This window comes from Meleagris gallopavo, chromosome 6 (genome assembly GCF_000146605.3).
Source record: "Meleagris gallopavo isolate NT-WF06-2002-E0010 breed Aviagen turkey brand Nicholas breeding stock chromosome 6, Turkey_5.1, whole genome shotgun sequence".
NCBI classification, from domain to species: domain Eukaryota; kingdom Metazoa; phylum Chordata; class Aves; order Galliformes; family Phasianidae; genus Meleagris; species Meleagris gallopavo.
This window is the reverse complement of record NC_015016.2, coordinates 35,023,618-35,030,677: the sequence shown is the minus strand read 5'-3', so window position 1 is coordinate 35,030,677 and position 7,060 is coordinate 35,023,618. Positions and strand designations below refer to the sequence as shown.

The window sequence follows — 7,060 nt, the reverse complement described above, 5'->3', positions numbered from 1 at the left end:
TTTCTTTTAAAGGTAACAGATTCCCCAGCAGATGTGGCTGAAAAAGCAGACAGAATTATTACCATGCTGCCTTCAAGTCCCAATGCAATAGAAGTTTACACAGGAGCAAATGGAATTCTAAAGTAAGAATTTACTGTAGTCTAAAGAATTCCCTCTTGTACTCAATTCGCTGTTACAGTGTTTGTCACATGATAGCTTCTAGTGGAAATGCTGTCAGGGCTTGAAGCAGTGATTGAGCATCTGGTGAGAAGGCAGGGCCAACCCAGTGTAGCTCAGGTGCAAGCAATACAATGCACCTGAGTGACCAGAAGGGATAGAACCAGGATCCACCCCTCTGCATACCTCATTTAAGGTTTGGCAGGGAAGGCAAGGGTAGTATACTGGAGATCCCTTCCTACCTGAGGGCTTTACAGGCTTTCTGAAGGTAAGCAGCTTCTTTCCCTTATTTCTGTTGCTGTTGCATCTGAATGGTTCTTTACTTGCTGTGGCCTTGGACCTTGCTGCTTTGCTGTCTTGTTGCTCTTTCTATTGTGCTACATAACTATTGCTGAGACTCTTAATGTGCTTTCAACATGCTTAATTTGGTACTCTATTTTTTTATTATTGATATTTCTAATTACATGAGAACTCTTAAACTGTGATTGTTTTGACTTGTGGCTAAAATCTAATTTTATTTCTAGTGGAATAACAATTTATGTGACTTTAAGACAACTGACTTACCAAACTTCTCAGATGCTCGTGTCTCTTACAGATAAGGTTATGCACTGCAGACAAGTGAAAGTATAGTAATTGCTGACAGCAATTACTTTTACTCTTCTCCTTGACATCAGATCTCATAAATGAAATACTCTGAAAGATATAGTTGTTTCTCTTTGTATTAAAACTGTGTTAACATAGAATAGCTGTCAAGACTCTCTAATTTCACTCTTATTGTTTGTAGTCTTGGCAGACTCCTTACTATTGATAAAGGAATTCTGGAATTTTTATACAAAAATGAACAGGAAGGATCACTGAAAATTCTTGAATTTAGTGTTGTATATCACACAAAACCAACCTGTGTTGCTGGTTAAGCTACAGTAACATCTGTGTCTGTTCATACTTAAGAGTGAAGATCAATGTTACAGTCAATTCCTTACTTTATTAGAGATAGTAGGTTTTTCTGAGTATAAAAGGTGAGTTAATCAGCTTCTCATTTTGGCTTATTAAAAATACTTTTATATACAACGCTGTTAAAAATAACTATGTTCTGAATAGCTTGAGGTCTTGACCCAGAGTTCAGTGATTTTAGTGGATTTTGCACAGAAGTAGTGGACGGTAGGTCAGATTGCATCTTGAAGGAACCCTATGTTTTGCCATAAGGTTCCTGAAAAAGGAGATGCTCTTCCTGTTCCAAAAATCATGAAATGGGTCTGTTTTAGAGATGATTAGCTTCAGATTACCAGGGTTGTGTCTGACTGCTTTGACTGGGGAAAAAAATGTAAGAATTTGTCTGATACCTCAGTTTTACTTTGCTATTATTTTCCAAGTTCAGGTAAGCTTCAGTCTTCGGATCTGGGAAGAAAGTTGTTCACTTTGGCTTGTCTTTCCTTGTTTATTAATCAAGAAAATACCTGAAGAGTTTGTTTAGTCTTTAGCAGTGGTTTTATTAGCTTTTGTGGAGGGATTCCAACTGAGCCTAAAATCCATTATTTGCAGAGTTCTAGTAATAGAAATAGTTTCGGGGCTTGCCAAATTAATAAATGAATAGTATTTTAAAACCTCTTCTGCCATGTGCTCACTGCTTCTAGCAAGATGACTACTCACTACCCAGATCTTGCAGGATCATACTGCTATCCGTCTTAATAATGTAGAGGAAGAAACATACATACAGATGAGAAAAATACAGTAGGTCTTCTAAAACTGATAAAATTATAGTTGTTGATTGTAGGCTATATTAAGGAGTAATGACTAGAAAATGAAAGCAGGAAAGAAAAATTGCTCTCCATTTCAACATAGGAAGTAGTAGTTGCTTTCTTCCCTTACTGTCTGTAGCTTAATTCTGCACAAAGCAGGACTGAGCAGATCTAAGTCTCTGTAGCTTATACCCTTCAGGGAAGAAGGGTAATTGGATCAGTCCCACAAATCTGTGCAAACAGCTGTGAGAGAACTGTATCCAGGATGGCAGTGCTTTGAAGGCTGCTTGGCAGTACTTACTACCTGCATTATACCAGTTAATACAGTTAATCTTCTGAGTACCTAATACTGAGAGAAACAGGATACAGAAAGCTGTCATGTAGTTTCTCAGTCTGCATATTCAAGAGAAGAAAGTGTCATTTGATATCATTTGATAGCAGTTTTTAATTGTTGCTCTGAGTGGCTTCTTCACTGACAACTGGTTTGACTTTTTTTTTTTTAACTTTTTGAGCTTTTTCTGAAGAGAATATTGGTGTTATGGAACATCTAAGGGTTAATTTAGTCATCCTGCTGTTTCCAGGGATTTGTTCCACAGCGCACTGTATAGAATCATAGAGTCATAGGATCGTTAAGGTTGGAAAAGACCTCTAAGATCAAGTCCAACCACTGACCCATTGCCACTCTGTCCACTAATGATGTCCCCAGGTGCTACATCTACATAGTTCTTGAATGCCTTCCAGGATGGTGACTCCACCACTTCCCTGGGCACCCTGTTCCAATGAGCCACCGCTCTTTCTTAGAATAAATTTTTCTTGGTATCAACCTGAAATTTAAGGTTTGAAGTGTTAGGCATTTCTGCTGACACAAGGGAAGTTCACTTCTTCTATGGCTTTAAACTGAAAGAGGGGAAACTTAGGTTAGATGTTAGGAAAAAATTCTTTATTCAGAGGGTGTTGAGGAACTGGTGCAGGCTGCTTGGGGGAGATGTGGATGTCTCATCCTTGCAGCTGTTCAAGACCAGGTTGGATGGGGCCTTTGACAGCCTGATCCGGTGGGTGGCAGCCCTGCCCATGGCATGAGGTTGGAGCTCAGTGATCTTGAAGGTCCCTTCTAACCTTAGCTGTTCTACAATGCTTTGATTATTACTTGTCCTATCACTAGTTACTGGGGAGAAGAGGCCAGCCCCACCTTGCTGCGATCTCCTTTCAGGAAGCTGTAGAGAGCGATAAGGTCTCCCCTGAGCCTCTTCTCCAGATGCAGAAAGGCTCTTTGTCTAATGTAACATGTAGCTTTAAATTACTCACCTTTTTATGACTTAAAAATTATGCTATTAGATTTCATAGTGCTTGTGGGTCCAGTGGACATTAAATAATAGTGCAATTGAATGGAAGAAGGGCTAAGAGTATAGAAGGTTGTTGTTGTTGAAGGCATTTTAAATGTTAATTGCCTTTTTTTAATGACGTATGCAACTTTTTATGTTCCACCATTTGAGATACAACTTATCTGCATAAAATTAGTAGTTGTCAGCATGGCAATTTTTTCTACAGGTATTGCTTTTAAGTCTGTAATGGGGTTTTGATGTTCAAGTGCGATCTTTATGTAAAATAAATTGTGAAAATAATTAAAAGAATGCAATCAAACTATTCTGGTAAGATGCTTAAAATACTGTATATGAAAAGAAAACTGTAAGGTATTTAAAGTTTTAAGCAATATCAGCATTTAGTTCCATTGCTTAGAATGTATCTTCAGTGATCTGTATATGATGAACTGTTAAAGCTTATAAGATAGCAGGCTTTCCTAGGGAACTCCTTTTGTGTAGGTTTGGTTTTTTTTATGTAGTATTTAGTTTTTAAATTAAAAAAAAAAATTAACTGTTGCGTGCCTGTGTGTTTTTTAGATCTTACTGTGTTTTGAGTCATTCAGACTAGTGCAGTATACGCTCAACAGTATGTATGCTGAGTAGACCTTGCTCAGTGGAATTTAAAACTGTTTAATTACTAGTGTACAAAAAATGTGTATTTATCATGCTGAGAAAAGTCATTGCCATGGTAATTGCACCAGATATTTAATAGTAATTAATCTTTATTTTAGGAAAGTGAAGAAAGGCTCATTATTAATAGATTCCAGTACTATAGACCCTTCTGTTTCGAAAGAATTGGCTAAAGCAGTGGAAAAAATGGGAGCTGTTTTCATGGATGCACCAGTTTCTGGAGGTAAGTCTTCATTAACAGTTTACCTCATTGGATGTCTTGTCTTGTTAGCAATCTTAACTGCCACTCTGCACTCTTGTTAGCACGGGTTGCTTTTCTTGCTGTATGTGTACTATTCTTTTTTGTTTCATTACGTTAAAGATGATGATGATGTCTGTTTTCTATGTCATGGACAGATATTTACCTCTGTGGTAATAAGAGTTTAATGCTTTCTGTGAAACAAGGCACAATTCTGTTTGTCATCTCTTGGCTGAAGGCAGTGCTGTGGCAGTTAAAAATCTCAGGCTGGTAAACCAGATCTTCCAGTGCAGTGTATTTTTTGTTCTTTGATGCGGTTGTACTACAGACTTTGGAGCAGTTGAGAAAGCTTGGTGTTTAAATTGCTTAGGAGTATTTTTACCCTGTAGGAATCTGCTTTTGTGATAGATCTGGAATAACTGAATTTTCACAAATTATGTGGTCCTTTTAATTTAGCTTCCTTCAGAAAGTTGTGTTATGATGCAGGTGTTCACATCACTTCAGTCTCCATGTATTTATGTCTGTTAGGGCAAAGCTATTTGGTTATTGTTGGGCAGTTCTTTTATTTTGTGTAAATTAAAGCTAAGAGAAAGGAGAAAAGAGGATTTCATTCTCAATGAATGAGAGTAGGAGGTTTCCTTGGGTTCATAATGGTTGAAGTGTGCGTGTGTGTTCTTGAAGCTGGAGATTGCTAACTATTGATTTCTGAGTACTGCATCTATTGTAAAAAATAATTTAGAGTAGGGAAGTCTTTCATTTTGTGGATGAAGGAGAGCAGAAGCATAAAATCAAGGTTTTGAAAACAGAACCATAGCTAGTTGTTGAATTATTATCTGAAACTCCTAGAATTAGAAGATTAAGAAAATTCATTTTGTATGAGAAAATCTTTTGGGTGTTTTTCACAATTCACTCTTAAAAAAATAATAATAATTGTTTTCTTTATTTTTACTGTCTTAATTAAGATGATTCAGATAGTTACACCTGAAATAATAAAAATGCAGGAGGTATGAGAGAATTTGGTTTTACGTTTTTTTTATCAAAAGCATGATGAACAAGATAGAAAGTGTACAGCTGATCATCAGGATGAGCGCAGATGAGGATCAAAACCTAACTTTTTTTTTTTAAATCTTCGAGTGAAAATTGAGGTAGGATTTGACAACATATTAGTCATTAAAATATTCATCTCAATTCTAATGCGAAAATGAAGTAGGAAGAGCCAAAGGATATTCAAGATCAGTGGGGAAGACGAGACTCTTGCTCACAGCCAAAATATTAGATGTTCTTTTATAAAGTTAAATAAGTTCTCTGCAGAGGAATGAAAGGCACAGAGAAATGCATGTTGTGGGTGGCATGTATTTATATCTGATCTGTTCTAAATATAGCATAGCTTTATTCTTATTCCTTGGGCAATTCTGACATCTTTTATGTGGTTCTCTTCAATCCCTTTTCCCCTCAAATATCTTGTTTATCTGAGGGAATTACTTTTTTTTTATTATTATTTTTTTGGACACATCTGTAATCTGTTTTTACTGAATTTTTTTGCTTAAAGGCTGATTATTTTGTATCTATGAATAAAGTTTTGTTTTTTTTTTTATTCCAGAGCAACTCTAGCTGTCTTTTGGGTTTTGTTTCTTTGGGAAATGTTAGTGCTGAGACTGGGTTTATATTACACAATACCATTGACTAGTCTGAATACGCATAGCTGTTTTGGTGTTCAGTGGTTCATCTAAATACAAATTATTTGCTGTTTGATGTGAATTTCAGGTTAAGTGATATTCTGAAGGAGGGAGAAAGAATTTTGTGCCAAATAGCACACTGTTCATATCATGTTTAAAGAGTGGCCAGTTGCTAGAAAACTGGAGGTTAAATCTTCAGTGTTATGTTTTGGGTTTTTATATCTTTCAGGACCTAATGCATCTCGTCATCCAGGGTATTTCTGTGTGTCCTGACTGCATTGTTGGTCATTAGACAAAACACTGGATGAAGTACGCTCAGCTCCCTAAAAATGGGCAGACGTTTTTCTGTTACTGTAAAATGCAATAGCCTTGGCAAGAGCATCAATGAGGGAATGTGTAGGGTGAAAGGAACTAGTGAGCCTAACTGTCATTTTTAACCTGTGAGCTTACTAGTTACTGGCAGGTTATTCCACTTGTGTATTCAAGTATTTGGGGCATGCCTAATGGACGTTAGTGTTAATCTGCACTGTAATGAAACTATTTCAAAAACCAAATAATATTTTGAAAATAGCTTTGTCTATTAACTTTGTGGAGAAATACTAGTGATTTTTATTCCTATTCTGACACTGCAAACAAAGTGTTTTAAGGCCTAGAGATAAGAGTCAGATTACAGTAGCCTGTTTGCATCCTTACTCCTGAAAGATTCTTCCTCTTGATCTCTTTCAGGTGGGCTTATGCTACCAATATAGCAATGCTGTGCTATTCGTATGATTGGCCTATAGAATTTACCTGCAGCTTACAGTCAAGACCCATTAAGTGGAAGCTAATGTACTTCGTTCTGTAGTGTTATTTTGTATTGACTAACTTTGGAAAATACTTCTCATCCCAGTAGGTGCATGCAGATTATGCTGCTAATGCTGTTTAGAGATAACGCTTGCTTGTCCTGGGATTAGGATCCCTTGGTCCCTGTGAGAAAACTGTGTCACAGTTCAATGCCGTCCTGCTTTGTGAACTCTTTGTGAGTGTATGTGAATGAGATGTCTTCATAATCCAAGTTTAATATTTTTTAAATCTAGAGCAGCAAACTTTTTTTTTTTTTTTAATTAGATTCTGCAACTTTGTACATGTAAAAGGCTTTTAATGCACAAATTATCAGTCATATCTAAAACTGACTTCCGTTGCTACTGAAAGGAGTACTGGCTGAGCAAGAGGTCTAAATTTAGACTTGGAGATCTGGGTCAAATTTAGTCTTCTCGCTGAAAG

The 7,060-nt window shown here is 36.7% G+C and overlaps 1 long non-coding RNA gene across 1 annotated transcript; it reads left to right on the top strand.

Moving 5' to 3' along the window:
- The first annotated feature begins 10 nt into the window (after positions 1-10).
- On the top strand, positions 11-4,063 carry LOC104911515. Its single transcript, XR_793958.2, has 2 exons — positions 11-122; positions 3,985-4,063. It is a non-coding gene; the product is annotated as an uncharacterized LOC104911515 (long non-coding RNA).
- Positions 4,064-7,060: the final 2,997 nt, after the last annotated feature.